This window comes from Panthera uncia, chromosome E3 (genome assembly GCF_023721935.1).
Source record: "Panthera uncia isolate 11264 chromosome E3, Puncia_PCG_1.0, whole genome shotgun sequence".
NCBI classification, from domain to species: domain Eukaryota; kingdom Metazoa; phylum Chordata; class Mammalia; order Carnivora; family Felidae; genus Panthera; species Panthera uncia.
In genome coordinates, this window is record NC_064815.1 from 10,645,169 (window position 1) to 10,666,352 (window position 21,184).

The following is a 21,184-nucleotide window of genomic DNA, read 5'->3' on the forward strand; positions in this document are numbered from 1 at the left end:
GTGGACGTGGAGGTGGACGTGGAGGTGGACGTGGAGGTGGACGTGGAGGTGGACGTGGAGGTGGACGTGGAGGTGGACGTGGAGGTGGAGGTGGAGGTGGAGAGTGAGATCCAAGAGGCCACCAGGGTGGAGAAGGTGGTTGTGGCCCAGAGCCCAGGATGGTGATAAAGGACAACCCATGGGGTATGGAATGGAGGGCCCTTCTGGGAAAGGAGGAAATATTCTTGTAGCCACATTGACCTTGCTGGACAGAAATTAAATTTCTGAGATGTGTTTAGGGTAAAAGGTCAAAAATCCAACACCAACACCAACACAACACTAACATAGCTGAACCCCAATGAAGCAGGAACAATACTTGTCTCCTTCTCCTCCATCTGGTTTCAACAGGGCAGTATCAGTGCCACAAAACCCCACCCTTCCCATTGGGCCTCACCGAGAGCTTCTAGGAGTTTGAGGAGACAAGGCACTACATTGCTGGCAGCGTGCATAGTACTCGCTGTGTCTGCAAATGTAGGGAAGGAAGTGGCCGGTCCTAGAGGATCAGAGAGAGAATTCCAGACTACTAAAGAAAGTCTGTTCCACATTCCCAGGCATCTATTTCCAGGACTACTCTCCACTCAGCCCTTCACCACCTCAACAGCTCCGTCTTGGCATAATAAGAGCCGAAATAATGAGGAAGAATTATGGTTTCGTATCATTCATTTACATCTTTAATCCATTTCAAGTTAATTCTTGTGAGTGGTTTAGCATAAGGTTCTAAGCTTTATTCTTATACATGTAAATATCCAATTTTCCCAGCACCAGTTATTCAAGAGACCTCTTTTCTCCACTGTGTAATCTTGACTCCCTTGTCAAATACTACTTGACCGTGTATGCATGGGTTTAGTTTGGGCTCTCAATTTCTGTTCCATTGTCCTGTGTGTGTGCTTATGCCAGTGACATAACTGATTAATGTTATAATGCAGCTTGAAATCAAGAAGTGTGATCTTCCTGTTTTGTTCTTTCTTGCTTTGGGTGCTTGGGGTGTTTTTGTCGTTCCAAATACATTTTAGGATATGTTTCTCTAATTGTGTAAAAATTGCACTGGAGTCTTGGTAGAGATTGCATCGAATCTCTAGATGGCTTTGGATAGTATGGACATTTTATCCATATTAACTCCTCCAAAAGATGAACATGGGATCACTTTTCACTGACTTGTGTGTTCTTCCATTTCTTTCATCCAAATTGAATTTCTTCCATTTCTCCACACACGTTTTATAGTTTTCTGTAGAGAGATCTTTCACTTCCTAGGCTAAATTTATTCCTATATATTTTATTGTTTTTTGATGCTATTTAAAATGTTGTTGTTTACTTCTTTTTAGATAATTTGGTGTTAGTGTATAGGAATGCTACAGAATTTAGTATGGCAATGTTCTAGTTTGCAACTTTACTGAATTTCTTGCTTTTTATTTCATTCTTTTACCTTATTTTAAAAAATCATTTTATCTGGGAATGCCGACACACTATGTTACATTAGTTTCGAGTGTACAACATAGTGATTGGAAAAGTGTATACATTCTGATATGCTAACACAGATGTAGCTATCATCTGTCACCATACATGGCTATGCCAGTACCATTCACTATGTTCCCTATGCTGTATCTTCTACCTGTGATTTGTTCATTCCATAACCAGAAGCCTGCATCACCCAATCCCCTTCACATATCTAGGGCATATGTGCCTGATCTTAGAGGAAAATCTTTCACCATTTCACTGTTGAGTATGATGTTAGCTGTGGGCTTCTCATACATGGACTTTCTTATATTGAGATATGTTTCTTCTACACTGAATTTTTAAAGAGTTTTCTTTTTAGCACAAATGGATACCAAATTTTCTCAAATCTTTTTTCTCTATTGACATGGTCATATGAGTTTTCTTTTTAATTTTTAAAATTTATCTATTTATTTTTGGTTTAAATTTTTACACTATTTAGTATTTACTTTTTCAAGCTTTTATTTAAATTCTAGTTGGTTAACATACAGTGTCATATTAGTCTCAGTATAGAATTTAGTGATTCATCACTTACATACAACACCCAGTGTTCCTCACTAGTGCCCTCCTTAGCCCATCCATCCATTAAACCCATTCCCCTGCCACCTCCCTTCTAGTAACCCTCAGTTTGCTATTTATAGTTAAGAGTATGGTTTCTGGTTGATTTTTCTTTCATTCAATTATGTGAGGTGTCACATGTATTGATTTGCATATCCAGAAACATCCTTCCTTTACAGGGAAAAAACCCCTTCATCACAGTAAATGATCCTTTTAATGTGCTGCTGAATTTGATTTGTCTGTATATTACTGAGAATTTTTCATCTATATTCATCACAGGGATACTGGCCTATAGTTTTCTGTTCAGGTAGCATCCTTTTCTGGCTTCCTAACACGGTAATTCCCAGTTTCATGAAATGGGTTTGGTGGTGTTCATTCTTCTTTAATTGCTAAGAGGACTGCTGTTAGATTCTTCTACAAACGTTCGGTCAAATTCACCAGTGAATCCACCTGGGCTTTTCTTCACTGGGAGAGTTTTGATTGCTGATTCAATTTACTTGTATTGGTTATCTTCTTGTATTGGTACAGTCTTCCATTAATTGGTCTGTTCAGACCTTCTATTTCTTCCTGATTCAGTCTTCGTAGGTTGTGTGTTTCTAGGAACCTCATTTCTTCTAGGTAGTTGGTTTGCTGGCATATAATTTCACCACAGTCGCCCCTTTGTCTCCTTTAATATTTGTGTGGTATCAGATGTAATGTCTTCTCTTTCATTTATAATTTTTTTGATTTGGGACCTCTCTCTGTTTTAGCATAGTCTATATACACTCTTGTCAATTTTGTTTAACTTTTCAGAAAACCCACTGTTGGTTTTCTTCATATTTTCTATTGCTTTCATGGTCTCAGTTTCATTTGTTTCCACTTTCATATGTATTACTTTCTCCATTGTGAGAACAATGGACTTAGATTGTTGTGTTTTTTTTTCTAGTTCTTTGAAGTTAATGTTAGGTTGTTCGTTTGAGCCCCAAATCTCTCCTCCACACATGAAAATCCAGTGACTCATCAGAGAACCTTCAATAGGTCTTTCCTGTCCTATCTCTGATTGTCAGAACTCTGAGAAAAAGAACCAGAAAACTTATTTGAAGACATAACAGATGAAAACTTTCCTAAAGCAGGGAAGGAAACAGATCCAGAAGCAGGAGGCACAAAGAACCCCAATACATTCAATAGAAGCAGATCCACACCAGGTCATATCGTAATTAAAAAGCAAAATGTAGTGAAAAAGAAGAATTTTAACAGCAGGAAAACAAAAGATGACAGTTACTTACAAGGGAAACACCATAAGGTTATCACTGGATTTTTTCAGAAGAAACTTTTAAAGCAGAAGTGAGTAGCATGGTATGTTAAAGGCGCTGAATGGAAAACATCTGCAGCCAAGGAGGTTCGTCTATCCAGCGCACTATCATTCAGATGGAAGGAGAGATCAAGAGTTTCCCAAATAAAAACTAAGGGAATTCACAACCAACAAACCACCCCTGCAAGAAATGTTAAAGGGGACTCTTTGAGTGGAAAAGAAACACCTAAAGTGACAGTATTAAAGTGCGAAACACAAAAGCAATAAAAATGAGAATTTCTGTAAAAAAAAATCACTCAAGATATTCACGATATAAAAGGCTGTGTAATATGATACACAGGGATATGATATCTACGACACAGGGAGGAGAGCAGTAAGAACTGCTTCAAACTTAACCATCAACTTAATACAGACTTTTATACACAGAAGTGGTTATATACAAACCTATATACCACAAATCAAATACCACTAACACATATGCAGAAAATAAAGAGAAAAAATTCCAAATGCACTAATAAAGAAACCCAGCAAACCATCAAAGAGAGAAAGAGAAGAAAGGATCAGAAAGATTCAGAAACAACCAAAATCAAGTACTAAAATGACAGCAAGTACATATCTATCAATTACTTTGAATGGAAACAGACTAAATGCTCAAATCAAAGGCACTGGGTGACATATAGGGGAATCTGGTTGGCTCAATTGCTTGAGACTTTGACACTTGATTTTGGCTCAGGCTATGATCCCAGGATCATGGGACTGAGCCCCCAGGTTGGGCTCGGCACTGAGCATGGAACCTGCTTAAGATTCATTGTCATTGTCATTGTCATTCTCTCTCTCTCTCTCACTCTCTCTCTCCTCCCCACTCCTCTGCCTTCCCATGCCTGTGCTTTCTCTCTTAATAATAAAAGGCACTGGGTGGTAGAATGAATAAAAATATAGGACCCATCTATCTTTTACCTACAAGAGACAAATTATAGAACCAAAGATACCTACAAATAGAAAGCAATGGGATGGAGAAATATTTACCATGCAAATGGGTATCAAAAGAAAACTGCAGCAGCAATACCTGTATCAGATAAAACAGATTGAAAAATAAAACCTTAACAAGAGACAAAGAAGGACATTATAATAATAAAAGGTACAATCCAACAAAAAGAACAATTGTAAACATATATGTACTCAATGTGGGGGCATCCAAATACATAAAACAGTCAAAATCATAGTAGGGCACTTTAACACCCCAATTACATCAATGGAGAGATCATTCAATCAGAAAATCAACAAGTAAGTAGTGACTTTGAATGATACACTGGACCAGATGGACTTAACAGATAAATTTAGGACATTCCATCCTAAAACAGCACAATACACATTCTTTTCAGGTGTACATGGAACATTCCCCACACTAGATAAAATATGTCATAAAACAAGCCAAAACAAATTCAAAAAGATCGACGTCATACCATGTTCTTTTCATACCACAATGCCATGAAAGTATAAGTTTACAAAAAGAAAAGAAAATCTGGAGAAAGCACAAAAACATGGAAGTTAAATAACATGCTCCTAAACAATCAATGGGTCAACCAAGAAATCAAAGAAGAAATCCAAAAGGACATGGAAACAAATGAAAATGAAAACACAACAATCCAAACTTTTGTAAAGCAGCAAAAGCGGTTCTAACAGGGAAATTTACAGCAATACAGGTCTGCCTCAGGAAAAAAAAAACAACTCAAGTAAACTACCTAATCTTATAACAATAAAAGCTAGACAAAGGACAACAAACAAATCCCCCAAACAGCAGAATGAAGAAAATGATTAAAAGCGGAGGAGAAATAAATGATATAGAAATTAAAAACACAGTAGAATAAAATAAATGAATTTGGAGCTGCTTCCATGAGATCAATAAAATTGATAACCCTAGCCAGACTAATCAGAAAAGGAAAAAGAAAGGACTCATATAAATAACCATCACAGAGAAGAACAACCAACACCATGAAATACAAACAATTTTAAGAGAATATTGTGAAAAACTATATGCCAACAAACTGGACAAACTGGATTATATGGATCAATTCCTAGAAACATGAAACCTACCAAAACTGAAGCAGGATGAAATCGAAAATTTGAACAGATTGTTTGCTACCAATGAGACAGACTCAGTAATCAAAAACACTTAACAGACAACAGACCAGGACTGGAGGACTTCACAGGCAAATTCTATCAAACATCTAAAGAAAAGTTGATGCTTATACTTGTCAAACTACTCCAGAAAACAGAACAGGAAGGAAAAGACCCAAATTCATTCTATGAGACCAGCATTACCCTGTTCCAAAACCAGGTATAAAGACACCATGAAAAAACAAAACTACAGGCCCATATTGTTCATGCACACAGATGCAAAAGTCCTCAACCAAGATTTAGCAAACACAATCCAACAACACATTTGAAAAATCATCCATCAGCATCAAGTGGGATAACTTCCAGAATGCAAGGGTAGTTTTATATTTAAAAAAATCAATCAAACTGCTATGGCACAGTAATAAGTGAAAGGATAAAATACATATCATTTCTACAGACACAGAAAAATTATTTGATAAAGTCCAACACCAATTCATTATTAAAACTCTGTAAAAGCAGGTTTAGAGGGAACATACCTCAGCTTAATATAGTCTACCTATGTAAACCCACAGCAGACATCGTACTCAGTGGAGAAAACTGAGAACCTTCCTCCAAGGTCAGTAACAAGACAATGATGTCCACTTTCACTGCTTGTATTCATCAGAGTACTGGCAGTCCTATCTAAAGCACCTAGCCAACAAAAAGAAATAAAAAGGAATCCACACTGGGAAGGAAGAAGTACAATCTCACCACATGCAGATGACGTGATACTCTATATAGAAAATTCACAAGACTCCACAAAAAAAACTACCAGAAATGATACCTGAATTCAGTAACGTCACAAGACAGAAAATCAATGTGCAGAAATCAGTAGCATTTGTATAAAATGATAATAAAACACTAAAATGGTATTAAGGAAACAATCCCAATTACATTTACACAATACAATAATAAGATACTTAGGAATAAACCTAAGCAAATAAGTGCAACACCTTTACTCTGACCACTGGGAAACACGAATGAGAGAAAATGAAGACAACATAAATAAATGGAAAGGCATTCCATGCTCATGCACAGAAAGAGGCAGGGGCGCCTGGGTGGCTCAGTCGGTTAAGCTTCCAACTTCAGCTCAGGTCATGATGTCACGTGTGTGGGTTTGAGGTCCACGTTGGGCTCTGTGCTGACAGATCAGAGCCTGGAGCCTGCTTGGGATTCTGTGTCTTCCTCTCTCTCTGCCCCTCCCCCACTCACGCTCTGTCACTGTCTCTCAAAAATAAATAAAACGTTACAAAAATTTTTAAAAGTTGGGGGCACCTGGCTGGCTCTGTTGGTTAAGTGTCTGACTTCAGCTCGGGTCATGATCTCACAGTTCCTGCATTTGAGCCCCACAACAGGTCATGTGCTGACAGCTCAGAGCCTGGAGCCTGCTTGGGATTCTATCTCCATCTCTTTCGGCCCCTCCCCAACTCACGCTCTGTCTCTCTCTCAAAAATAAACAAACATTAAAAAATGTTTTAAGTCAATAAATAAATAAGCAAGAACCAATACTTTTGAAATATCTACACTACCCAAAGCAATCGACAGATTTCATGCAATCTCTATCACAGTACCCACAGCATTTTTCACACAACTAAAACAAAACTCCTAAATACACATGGAACCAGCAAAGATCCCAAATTACCAAAGAAGCTTTGAAAAACAAAAGCAAAGCTGGAGGGATCACAATTCAAGACTTCAAGTTCTAGTGCGAAGTAGTAGGCAGTAAAACAGTATGGTCCTGGCACAAAAATAAACACATATGTTGAGGGAACAGAATAAATTATCCAGAAATAAACCTATAATTTTATGTTCAATTCATCTTCAACAAAGCAGGAAGGAATATCCAATGGGAAAACTCAGGCTCTTCAACAAATGGTGCTGGAAAAACTGGTCAGCTATAAGCAAAAGAATAACATTGTACCACTTTCTTACACTATACAGAAAAATAAATTCAAATGGATTAAGGACCTAATGTGAGACATGAATCCAGAAAAATCCCAGAACAGAGAACAGGAAGTAATGTCTCTGGTAACTACCATCGCAACACTTTTCTAGATATGTCCCCTGAAGCAAGGGATATAAAAGCAAAAATAAACTATTGGAACCACACCAAAATAAAAAGCTTCTGCATAGCAAAAGAAACAATCAATAAAAACTAAAAGGAAGACTACTGAATGGGAGAAGGTATTTGCAAACGACATATCCAAAAAAAGGGTTAGTATCCCAAATATATAAAGAATGCAAATAAACCCACACAAAAATATCCAATTAAAAAGTGAGCAGAAGAAATGAACAGATCTCTCTCTAAAGAAGATACAGAGATGGCCAATAGACACATGACAGCAGAAGACGGCAATGAAACAAGAAGCTCATAGTTTGAAAGAATAAACAAAACTGATGCACCTTTAGCCAGACTCATCCCCCTTCCCCTCAAAAGAGGACTCAACTAAAAGCAGAAATGAAAGAGGATAAATCATGACAGACATCACAGAAATATAAAGGATAACAGAATTTCATGAAAAATTATATGCCAACAAAATGGACAACCTAGAAGAAATGCATCAATTTCTAGAAACATCACATTTAAAAGTGAACCTGAAAGAAATAGAAAATTTGAACAGACTGATGAATAGCAATCCAATTCAACCAGTAATCAACAAACTCCCAAAAAACAAAAGGCCAGGATCAGATGGCTTCAGAGCTGAATCCTTTCAACCATTTAAAGAGTTAATACCTATTCTTAAAATATTCCAGGTTCCGGAAGATGGCGGCGTAGGAGGACGCGGGGCTCGCAACGCGTCCTGCCGATCACTTAGATTCCACCTACACCTGCCTAAAGAACCCAGAAAACCGCCAGAGGATTAGCAGAACGGAGTCTCCGGAGTCAAGCGCAGACTAGAGGCCCACGGAAGAGGGTAGGAAGGGCGGCAAGGCGGTGCGCGCTCCACGGACTGGCGGGAGGGAGCCGGGGCGGAGGGGCGGCTCGCCGGCCAAGCAGAGCCCCCGAGTCTGGCTGGCAAAAGCGGAGGGTCCGGACAGACTGTGTTCCGACAGCAAGCGCGACTTAGCGTCTGGGAGGTCATAAGTTAACAGCTCTGCTCGGAAAGCGGGAAGGCTGGAGGACAAAGGGAGGGAGAGCTGCTGAGCCCCCGGACGGCAGAGCTCAGCTTGGCGGGGAACAAAGGCGCCAGCGCCATCTCCCCCGCCCATCCCCCAGCCAAAATCCCAAAGGGAACCAGTTCCCGCCAGGGAACTTGCTCGCTCCGCGCAAACACCCAACTCTGTGCTTCTGCGGAGCCAAACCTCCGGCAGCGGATCTGACTCCCTCCCGCTGCCACAGGGCTCCTCCTGAAGTCGATCACCTAAGGAGAAGCGAGCTAAGCCTGCCCCTCCACCCCCCGTGCACCTTGCCTACCCACCCCAGCTAATACGCCAGATCCCCAGCAACACAAGCCTGGCAGTGTGCAAGTAGCCCAGACGGGACACGCCACCCCACAGTGAATCCCGCCCCTAGGAGAGGGGAAGAGAAGGCACACACCAGTCTGACTGTGGCCCCAGCAGTGGGCTGGGGGCAGACATCGGGTCGGACTGCGGCCCCGCCCACCAACTCCAGTTATACACCACAGCACAGGGGAAGTGCACTGCAGGTCCTCACCACTCCAGGGACTCTCCAAAATGACCAAACGGAAGAATTCCCCTCAGAAGAATCTCCAGGAAATAACAACAGCGAATGAACTGATCAAAAAGGATTTAAATAATATAACAGAAAGTGAATTTAGAATAATAGTCATAAAATTAATCGCTGGGCTTGAAAACAGTATACAGGACAGCAGAGAATCTCTTGCTACAGAGATCAAGGGACTAAGGACCAGTCACGAGGAGCTGAAAAACGCTTTAAACGAAATGCAAAACAAAATGGAAACCACGACAGCTCGGCTTGAAGAGGCAGAGGAGAGAATAGGCGAACTAGAAGATAAAGTTATGGAGAAAGAGGAAGCTGAAAGAAAGAGAGATAAAAAAATCCAGGAGTATGAGGGGAAAATTAGAGAACTAAGTGATACACTAAAAAAAAATAATATACGCATAATTGGTATCCCAGAGGAGGAAGAGAGAGGGAAAGGTGCTGAAGGGGTACTTGAACAAATTATAGCTGAGAACTTCCCTGAACTGGGGAAGGAAAAAGGCATTGAAATCCAAGAGGCACAGAGAACTCCCTTCAGACGTAACTTGAATCGATCTTCTGCACGACATATCATAGTGAAACTGGCAAAATACAAGGATAAAGAGAAAATTCTGAAAGCAGCAAGGGATAAACGTGCCCTCACTTATAAAGGGAGACCTATAAGACTCGTGACTGATCTCTCCTTTGAAACTTGGCAGGCCAGAAAGGCTTGGCACGATATCTACAGTGTGCTAAACAGAAAAAATATGCAGCCGAGAATCCTTTATCCAGCAAGTCTGTCATTTAGAATAGAAGGAGAGATAAAGGTCTTCCCAAACAAACAAAAACTGAAGGAATTTGTCACCACGAAACCAGCCCTACAAGAGATCCTAAGGGGGATCCTGTGAGACAAAGTACCAGAGACATCACTACAAGCATAAAACATACAGACATCACAATGACTCTAAACCCATATCTTTCTATAATAACACTGAATGTAAATGGATTAAATGCGCCAACTAAAAGACATAGGGTATCAGAATGGATAAAAAAACAAGACCCATCTATTTGCTGTCTACAAGAGACTCATTTTAGATCTGAGGACACCTTTAGATTGAGAGTGAGGGGATGGAGAACTATTTATCATGCTCCTGGAAGCCAAAAGAAAGCTGGAGTAGCCATACTTATATCAGACAAACTAGACTTTAAATTAAAGGCTGTAACAAGAGATGAAGAAGGGCATTATATAATAATCACAGGGTCTATCCACCAGGAAGAGCTAACTATTATAAATGTCTATGCGCCAAATACCCGAGCCCCCAGATATATAAAACAATTACTCATAAACATAAGCAACCTTATTGATAAGAATGTGGTCATTGCAGGGGACTTTAACACCCCACTTACAGAAATGGATAGATCATCTAGACACACAGTCAATAAAGAAACAAGGGCCCTGAATGATACATTGGATCAGATGGACTTGACAGATATATTTAGAACTCTGCATCCCAAAGCAACAGAATATACTTTCTTCTCGAGTGCACATGGAACATTCTCCAAGATAGATCATATACTGGGTCACAAAACAGCCCTTCATAAGTTTACAAGAATTGAAATTATACCATGCATACTTTCAGACCACAATGCTATGAAGCTTGAAATCAACCACAGGAAAAAGTCTGGAAAACCTCCAAAAGCATGGAGGTTAAAGAACACCCTACTAACGAATGAGTGGGTCAACCAGGCAATTAGAGAAGAAATTAAAATATACATGGAAACAAACGAAAATGAAAATACAACAATCCAAACGCTTTGGGATGCAGCGAAGGCAGTCCTGAGAGGAAAATACATTGCAATCCAGGCCTATCTCAAGAAACAAGAAAAATCCCAAATACAAAATCTAACAGCACACCTAAAGGAAATAGAAGCAGAACAGCAAAGGCAGCCTAAACCCAGCAGAAGAAGAGAAATAATAAAGATCAGAGCAGAAATAAACAATATAGAATCTAAAAAAACTGTAGAGCAGATCAACGAAACCAAGAGTTGGTTTTTTGAAAAAATAAACAAAATTGACAAACCTCTAGCCAGGCTTCTCAAAAAGAAAAGGGAGATGACCCAAATAGATAAAATCATGACTGAAAATGGAATGATTACAACCAATCCCTCAGAGATACAAACAATTATCAGGGAATACTATGAAAAATTATATGCCAACAAATTGGACAACCTGGAAGAAATGGACAAATTCCTAAACACCCACACTCTTCCAAAACTCAATCAGGAGGAAATAGAAAGCTTGAACAGACCCATAACCAGCGAAGAAATTGAATCGGTTATCAAAAATCTCCCACAAATAAGAGTCCAGGACCAGATGGCTTCCCAGGGGAGTTCTACCAGACATTTAAAGCAGAGATAATACCTATCCTTCTCAAGCTATTCCAAGAAATAGAAAGGGAAGGAAAACTTCCAGACTCATTCTATGAAGCCAGTATTACTTTGATTCCTAAACCAGACAGAGACCCAGTAAAAAAAGAGAACTACAGGCCAATATCCCTGATGAATATGGATGCAAAAATTCTTAATAAGATACTAGCAAATCGAATTCAACAGCATATAAAAAGAATTATTCACCATGATCAAGTGGGATTCATTCCTGGGATGCAGGGCTGGTTCAACATTCGCAAATCGATCAACGTGATACATCACATTAACAAAAAAAAAGAGAAGAACCATATGATCCTGTCAATCGATGCAGAAAAGGCCTTTGACAAAATCCAGCACCCTTTCTTAATAAAAACCCTTGAGAAAGTCGGGATAGAAGGAACATACTTAAAGATCATAAAGGCCATTTATGAAAAGCCCACAGCTAACATCATCCTCAACGGGGAAAAACTGAGAGCTTTTTCCCTGAGATCAGGAACACGACAGGGATGCCCACTGTCACCGCTGTTGTTCAATATAGTGCTGGAAGTTCTAGCATCAGCAATCAGACAACAAAAGGAAATCAAAGGCATCAAAATTGGCAAAGATGAAGTCAAGCTTTCGCTTTTTGCAGATGACATGATATTATACATGGAAAATCCGATAGACTCCACCAAAAGTCTGCTAGAACTGATACATGAATTCAGCAAAGTTGCAGGATACAAAATCAATGTGCAGAAATCAGTTGCATTCTTATACACTAACAATGAAGCAACAGAAAGACAAATGAAGAAACTGATCCCATTCACAATTGCACCAAGAAGCATAAAATACCTAGGAATAAATCTAACCAAAAATGTAAAAGATCTGTATGCTGAAAACTATAGAAAGCTTATGCAGGTAATTGAAGAAGATATAAAGAAATGGAAAGACATTCCCTGCTCATGGATTGGAAGAATAAATATTGTCAAAATGTCAATACTACCCAAAGCTATCTACACATTCAATGCAATCCCAATCAAAATTGCACCAGCATTCTTCTCGAAACTAGAACAAGCAATCCTAAAATTCATATGGAACCACAAAAGGCCCCGAATAGCCAAAGTCATTTTGAAGAAGAAGACCAAAGCAGGAGGCATCACAATCCCAGACTTTAGCCTCTACTACAAAGCTGTCATCATCAAGACAGCATGGTATTGGCATAAAAACAGACACATAGACCAATGGAATAGAATAGAAACCCCAGAACTAGACCCACAAACGTATGGCCAACTCATCTTTGACAAAGCAGGAAAGAACATCCAATGGAAAAAAGACAGTCTCTTTAACAAATGGTGCTGGGAGAACTGGACAGCAACATGCAGAAGGTTGAAACTAGACCACTTTCTCACACCATTCACAAAAATAAACTCAAAATGGATAAAGGACCTGAATGTGAGACAGGAAACCATCAAAACCTTAGAGGAGAAAGCAGGAAAAGACCTCTCTGACCTCAGCCGTAGCAATCTCTTACTCGGCACATCCCCAAAGGCAAGGGAATTAAAAGCAAAAGTGAATTACTGGGACCTTATGAAGATAAAAAGCTTCTGCACAGCAAAGGAAACAACCAACAAAACTAAAAGGCAACCAACGGAATGGGAAAAGATATTTGCAAATGACACATCGGACAAAGGGCTAGTATCCAAAATCTATAAAGAGCTCATCAAACTCCACACCCGAAAAACAAATAACCCAGTGAAGAAATGGGCAGAAAACATGAATAGACACTTCTCTAAAGAAGACATCCGGATGGCCAACAGGCACATGAAAAGATGTTCAACGTCGCTCCTTATCAGGGAAATACAAATCAAAACCACACTCAGATACCACCTCACGCCAGTCAGAGTGGCCAAAATGAAGAAATCAGGAGACTATAGATGCTGGAGAGGATGTGGAGAAACAGGAACCCTCTTGCACTGTTGGTGGGAATGCAAATTGGTGCAGCCGCTCTGGAAAGCAGTGTGGAGGTTCCTCAGAAAATTAAAAATAGACCTACCCTATGACCCAGCAATAGCACTGCTAGGAATTTATCCAAGGGATACAGGAGTATTGATGCATAGGGGCACCTGTACCCCAATGTTTATAGCAGCACTCTCAACAATAGCCAAATTATGGAAAGAGCCTAAATGTCCATCAACTGATGAATGGATAAAGAAATTGTGGTTTATATACACAATGGAATACTACGTGGCAATGAGAAAAAATGAAATATGGCCTTTTGTAGCAACATGGATGGAACTGGAGAGTGTGATGCTAAGTGAAATAAGCCATACAGAGAAAGACAGATACCATATGGTTTCACTCTTATGTGGATCCTGAGAAACGTAACAGAAACCCATGGGGGAGGGGAAGGAAAAAAAAAAAAAAGAGGTTAGAGTGGGAGAGAGCCAAAGCATAAGAGACTGTTAAAAACTGAGAACAAACTGAGGGTTGATGGCGGGTGGGAGGGAGGGCAGGGTGGGTGATGGGTATTGAGGAGGGCACCTTTTGGGATGAGCACTGGGTGTTGTATGGAAACCAATTTGACAGTAAATTTCATATATTAAAAAATAAAAAAAATAAAATAAAATAAAATAAAAAAATAAAATAAAATAAAATATTCCAAACTATGACAGTGGAAGGCAAGTTTCCAAATTCATTCTATGATGCCATCATTACCCTGATACCAAGCCAGATAAAGATATTACAAAACAATAACAAAACAACAGGCCAATATCTATGATGAACATAGATACAGTAATTGTCAAGAAAATATTTGTAACCCAAATCCAACAATGCATTTAAAAAGTCATTCACCTCAGGTGCTTGAGTGGCTCAGTCAGTTAAGCATCTGGCTCTTGGTTTGGGCTCAGGTCATGCTTTCACAGGTCTGGAGATCAAGCCCCTCGTTGGGCTCTGTGCTGAAAGAAAAATACCATATGACTTCGCTTCTACATGGAATTTTGGAAGCAAAACAAAGAAACAAATTGGAGAGAAGCAGACAGACAAAAAACAGGCTCTTAAATATAGAGAGGAAACTGGTGCTTACCAGAGGTGGGTGTGGGGATGGGTGAAAAATAGGGGAAGGAGATTAAGAATAAACTTATGGTGAGGAGCAGGGAGTCATATAAGAATTGTTAAATCATTATATTATACACCTTGAAGAAAATATAACCCGATGTTAACTACATCGGGTTAAAAAATTAATATAATTGAATGTTAAAAATTAATATAAAATGGAAAGACTCTTACAGCAATAGAAGATAAAAGATTTAGTTTTATAATCTTGGAATAAAAAGTGATATACTTAGCTTATGAAATCATTAATAAATTGGAAAAATGGGACATTGTCATAAAATTGCTCATAAACAGATACATAATTGAGTAACTACGGCAGGCATATAAAAACTGTTTGCCATTCTTTCCCCCGAAATGGTTATTCCCTGGCATCTTTCTCAGAAAATAACCCTAATTTCACATGCAAAAATTCTACATTTATGAATTCAATATGCAAATCTTATAATTTTACATTTAGGATATAAATTTTTCTTTCAAATTCAATTATATGTGGGATTTTCTCATTTTTAAAACATCTAATACGCATACACATAAGATATCAAATGAAGAAATCAACTATAATGAAATGAAATCATACTGGTGCACAGAGATTACATTTTTTATGGAACTACTCAAGGTGGGATGGTATTGTCAACTGGCTGGAAAAAGTTAACAGACACCTACAAAAACAAATCTTGAAGTTACAGAAAGCTGCATGCTCATCACAACGTCTGTCTTCTTTCTTACAGGGACAGAAAGGAGCCTTGAAACTATGTGTGGTGAATGTAAAACTCAGGTCTACGAATATCTGAATGAGAAATGAGCAAAACAAAAAAATTTTAAGAAGTGGAAATGTATCAAACAGGGGATATAAGCATCAATTTTACTAAACACAAAATAACATCAGGCGTTTTCTTCTAAAACTGACACACAGTGTTTGCTTAGTACAATCTTGCCTACACTGAGAAGTGGCCTTGCTACATTCTTTGACCAGTAGTAGTCACAGGGGGATCCTGTGAATGAGCTTTTAGTAAAAACTGCTATCAATTTAAAAGTATTTCAGATTTGCATGAGTTTCTGAGAAATTAGAAAACATGCCAAATCTCAACTGAAAAGGAAATAAGGTAACGAGTATGTTTTTAAGGTATTATTAATGAGATTTCTTCCAATGAAGACAAGAAAGGATGATTGTAACAAATTCTGTTGCAGGAATAATATTGAATATTCAAAAAACGGGAGGTTCATGACACAATCTAAGTGTCAGGTTTTCAGTTGTTTTCAACGACTGCAACATTGTTGGAAAAAACTCCCACTGAAAATTAATAAGAGCATGTATGATGTGGAGGGCACATTGCGCTTTTACCTCTGTCTCTGGTTCCAGCAGGACTCGGAAAGTGGGTCTCAGCTCATTCTTCTAGAAGGTCCTGAGAGTCAACATTTCCTGTCTTTACTACCCAACTGAATGCTGCTCCCATTCCTCCAAATTTGTGTCAGGATTTCTCCCCCCAAAACAAGCCTGAATCTGGAACAAACCAACCCCAGCATCCCTGACGTGGCATTGCAGGACCCCCTGATCCACGGATCCTTGACTGAAAAACATCTTGTTCAAATATCGGCAGGGAAAACGAGGAACAAACCATGGAACAGCCCAGAAAATGCAAGCGGCTGAGCAGCTCACTGACCATCAGGTGCCTCTGGGGAAGCTACCCAGCGCCGCTCCTCGGTACTCACCCCACCACTGAGGAGACGCCAAGTTGCTGCGAAGCGTCCGGGGTCTCCCCGAGGCCGGCGGCGGAACCTGCTGGAAACCCAGCTCTGGCTCTTTGCTCACAGTCACAGGCACTGGGTCCTCAGAAGCAACGGGAACCTTTCCTGCTCTGAGCCGCCCAGGATCAGAAAAGCCTAATTGGGCGCCTTCTCCGGCCTTCGCTGAGCGCGCAAGGAACCGGCCCCTCCCTGTTCGCGGTGCGTGCGCGCCCTCTGCTGGCCTCCGTGGGAATTCCTGCAATGCTCAAGGCCATGGCCGCTCAGCCATGAAAGTATTGAGGGTGCAGCTGGTCCAGTTAAGCCTGTTCTCCAGATTAGAATGGGTCTGAGTCACAGGGCCTGGGACCCAAAAAGAATCTTTTCCTTCTCCTGTTTAGTGAGTGAAGAACGAAACCGAATTTATTAATGTAATAATTTGTAACGCTTTAAGCAACATTCAAAGAAATACAGACTACAAATTTACACATGCTGAACTACAGGTAATTGTGTTTACCACCAAAATACTTGGGTTAAATAAAAAGTGCCACCTTTGAGAAAGAGATACAGGCTTCCAGCTATGGAATAACTATGTCATTGAGATACAAGGTACAGCCTATGGAATATAGTCAATCCTATAATAAAGTGTTGCATGCTTTCACATGATAGCTACACTTGTGTAGGTATATGGAGAGCATAACGTATAGACACGGAATCACTATGATGTATACCTGAAACTAATACAACATGTGTCCACTATATTTCAATAAAAAATTGGCAATATTTTAAATTTTCCTTCATTAAAAAATTATTTCTAATGAGAACATATGAAATTCCATTTATACCACATTCTCTAATGTCACCATCTTGACGTTGAGAGCTTATTTTTCAAGTTGTCAATAATATGTTTGATGACACAAATGTGACAAGGTCAGAATGCATACCTAGAGGGAGTTACGCATCTGTTATAAATTTCCTGCCTGTATATGGGTAATATTTTCAATGAAAGGTGCTTCAGGGATGAAGACAGTTGAAATAATTTCCATGACACTCAGATAATTGTGCCTTCGAATAGTAAATGGCATCTCTTCACAATCAGAGGAAGGCTGGGTGAAGAAATAGGTTTCTCCTTTCATGTGAGAGAAGGCTGTGGTGGTTTAAACTGCTCGTTTACAATCCAGAATCCTGAGACCAGCAGTAGATGTAAGAATAGCAACACCCTATCATGTTGCACATAAGTAGTGCTAGAAGGAGAATATGGACCTTATTCTCAAATACTTTTGGTTGAGATCAATAATCCATCTGTGCCAGTTCCAGGCTATAGGCTCTGGGGGCAGCACAATGCCTGACGCCTGGCTGTGGAACATAAGGAAGGTCATGCTGGAGCAGTGGGGAATGGAGCAGGGACTGGGGCAAGTGGCGGAGACAGATCATGGTTACCTCCCCATGGGGCACACTCTGGACTTTACCTGCTAATGAACTGCATGCTCTCCCTCAAGCCATTTCTCTCCATGACCGTTCCTGAGACTGGGCCCCAACACGCCAGGCAAAATGAGGGGGACCCATCTTCCCAGGGGCAATGGCCTCGACACAGCTTGCCCCAGTGAGGTTGGAGCCTTGAACTCAGGGAACTGTAATGCCCAGGTGTCCTACCCTTTCTGCCTCCAACCCTAAGAGCATCTTCGCAGAGCCCCTTTTGCGTGGCCTATAGCCCCCTCCGCACACTGTGACCAGCTCCGTCCTTTCCTCTGTGCTTCATTTCTGTCTTTGCTTCTCCCTACCCCTGTCTCCCTCTGTTTCTTTCTCTCACTCTCTAGGACTTGTCCAATTCCCCCATCACTCACTGTCTCTTTTCCTGCCTGTCTCTTTCTCTGCCTCTCCCCAGGCCTTGTGCCTTCTATTCTGTGCAGCCCTGTCCAGGGATCAGGGCACCACATATCTGTGTCCCCCTCTCTCCTGTCATGTTTTAAGCCCAGGCCCTGATCACAGTGGATGAAAATCCTCTTTATAGAAGCTGCTCATGATAACGTTTACTGCAGCATTGCTGTTCCCAGACACTCCCGGGAAGCATGTGGACAGCCAGATCTTGACCCCTTGGTGGCCCAGCCATGATCCCAAAGATGCTGGAGGGCTGGTTACCTCCACAACCTGGGAGAAAGGAGGGCCCTGCAGGTGTCAGGGGCTCTGGAGAAGAATGCATGGCGTTTGAGGATCTGGAAAGAGCCAGATGCTTACAACCAACTCCTCCATGGTGGTGAGGAAGGAACGGGTAGCATGTCATGGACCTCTGCCCTGCCCATCCCTCACTAAGGAAACAGTGGGAGGAGGGGAGCCTGGGTGGCTCAGTCAGTTAAGCGTCTGACGTCGGCTCAGATTTGATCTCGTGAGTCGTGAGTTTGAGCCTCTGGTCGGGTTCTGGGCTGACAGCTCAGCGCCTGGAGCCTGCTTTGGATTCTATGTCTCCCTCTCTCCCTCTCTGCCCCTCCCTTGCTTGTGCTCTGTATTTCTCTCTCGTTCAAAAAAGTAAACAAACATTGCAAAAATTAGAAGAAAAAAAGAAAGCACTGGGAGAAATATGGGACATCATAAGACTCACCCCGAAAACTACTACCACTAGTCTACCTCAGCTCCCACCTGGATTAGTGCTACTGTGAGGTAGCTTGCAGGTGGGAAAAGTCCCCAACACCTGGATTAATGCAGGGTTTCCTCATTGTTCTACCAGAGACACTGCTGACCCCTCATCCATTTCTTGCAATCAGAAATCAGCCACTCCCTGGGGACTGATGGCTGTCTTGCTGATCACCACACACCACTGTGACTAGCAGGTGCCTTGTGCTTGTGAGTATCTACTGAGGAGTGAACACAACCATCACCAGATCTACATGAAGGTTGTGTCCACCACCCCAGAAGGATCCAGGGGGACATGTGCAGTCAATACCATTCAAATAATGACTTGTCTTTTGCCCCTATTACTGTAGATTCTACCTGTTTGTGACAGTGTATACAGGAGTCACACTGTGTGCATCGAAATAGAATGACCGTAGGTCCTCCTGGAAGCAGACACTGACACAGAGGCAGAACTATGATGGCTTTATTACAGGAAACGAGGACAGACAAAATAGAGGGGACAGGAATGGTCAGGGAAAGGATTCATTCAAATACGCGTATCAGACAACTTTTCTAAATATATCACATCGCCACAGTCTATTGGTCACAGTTTAGGGTCCTCTTCAAACTTCAAGTTGTCCTGAAAGGCAAAGAGATTTGGGGTTATAGCAATGGGATCTTCTGTTCTCCTCTATGCATTTTGTCCTTGAAAATATACCTTGGATGAACACTTAATTGTGTGGCTGCATCTGTGTGTCTACCGGTAATGGAAGATGATTGTCTTCAGGTCTTAGATATAGATCCCTGAATGCACACTTTCTCATAGTTATCTTTTCCTCCTGTGTGAAGTAGGATCTGGATTCTAATAGGGAAAACACAGGGGTCTTTGCTGTATCTTCTGAAACAGGGATTGCCAATCTCTCAGCCTCAGGCAGTATACTCTTAGTTTAATGGAATTGAATGAACATCTCTTGATGAGCTTCTGTATGGAAATACATTCATTTACACACTGAGGAGGGTGAGTGCCCACTCATCCCATTTATTTTATAAATTCCTTATGTGGTCGTCACCTCTTCATCATACTGATCTCAGAACCCAACCCTATCCCTGTTTCTCAGACAACAAAGCTGAGGTTCTGAGATGGCTCCCCTGGGAGCTGGTATTAGGGATGAGACAGCAGGAACACAGGCAAAGCCTCAGGATATTGTGAGGGAAGTTTCGGAGATGCAAACTTGCAGGCAGGGTGATGACAGCAGATGCAGGTGTGTGGTGACAAGAGTCCAGCAGGGGCGGCCTCTGGTCAACCCTGAATCCCCACTAAGTCAGACTCAGGCTGAAGGCCAAGGAAGACGCTCAGCTGATCTACAACCTGTCTTCACCTTTAGTCTCACTGAGACACACAAACTTAGGCATTTCCTAAGACCAAGTTTAATTTCCCAAACCTCCAGCACATTCTTGCATACATGTCCAGACCTTTCAGAAAACCAAGGGAAATAACAAACTGTATTTAGATTATGAACTATGTGCACTGCGGTAAAGTTGACATTTTGGAGATGATGACCGCATTGTACACTGTGCTTGCACCCATGAAGCAGTTCTTTGCAGATCTCTTGCTGTCCTAAAGCTCCCTGCCCAGGCTGTGGGCCCTGCCAGGAATGGCTTCCAACTCCAACCTACTGTCCCCAACACCCTCTCCTCCACACCTCCTCAAACTCTGCTTACCTTCCACAACTTTCCGTCTATTCCTGTGTGATTCAAGTTTCCCCCATTCCTTCACTGGTGCTTCCATTATGGTGATCACAGGGTCTGTGTCATATAACGCATGTGCCCCATTTCACACAGGACACCTGAGGCACCTAAATTTAGGGGTGCACCTCATCCTTCACAGAACCCACAACATTGTGTCTGTAAAAAATACACCAGTACCTCTGATACCACTGCCTTTGTGTAAACATCCTCTTTCTTTTTGACAAGAGAAACCTATAGCTCACCGCATTACAGGGAAATGACACAGCCCTTTGTATGTAAGTCCTGAGAAACTTGAGATATGGGACAGTGTCCTCAGCCAGGTTTGCAGGTGGGTTGCCAAGACTCAGAACCATCATTACATCATTCCCACCAAGTCTTTCATGAAGAAG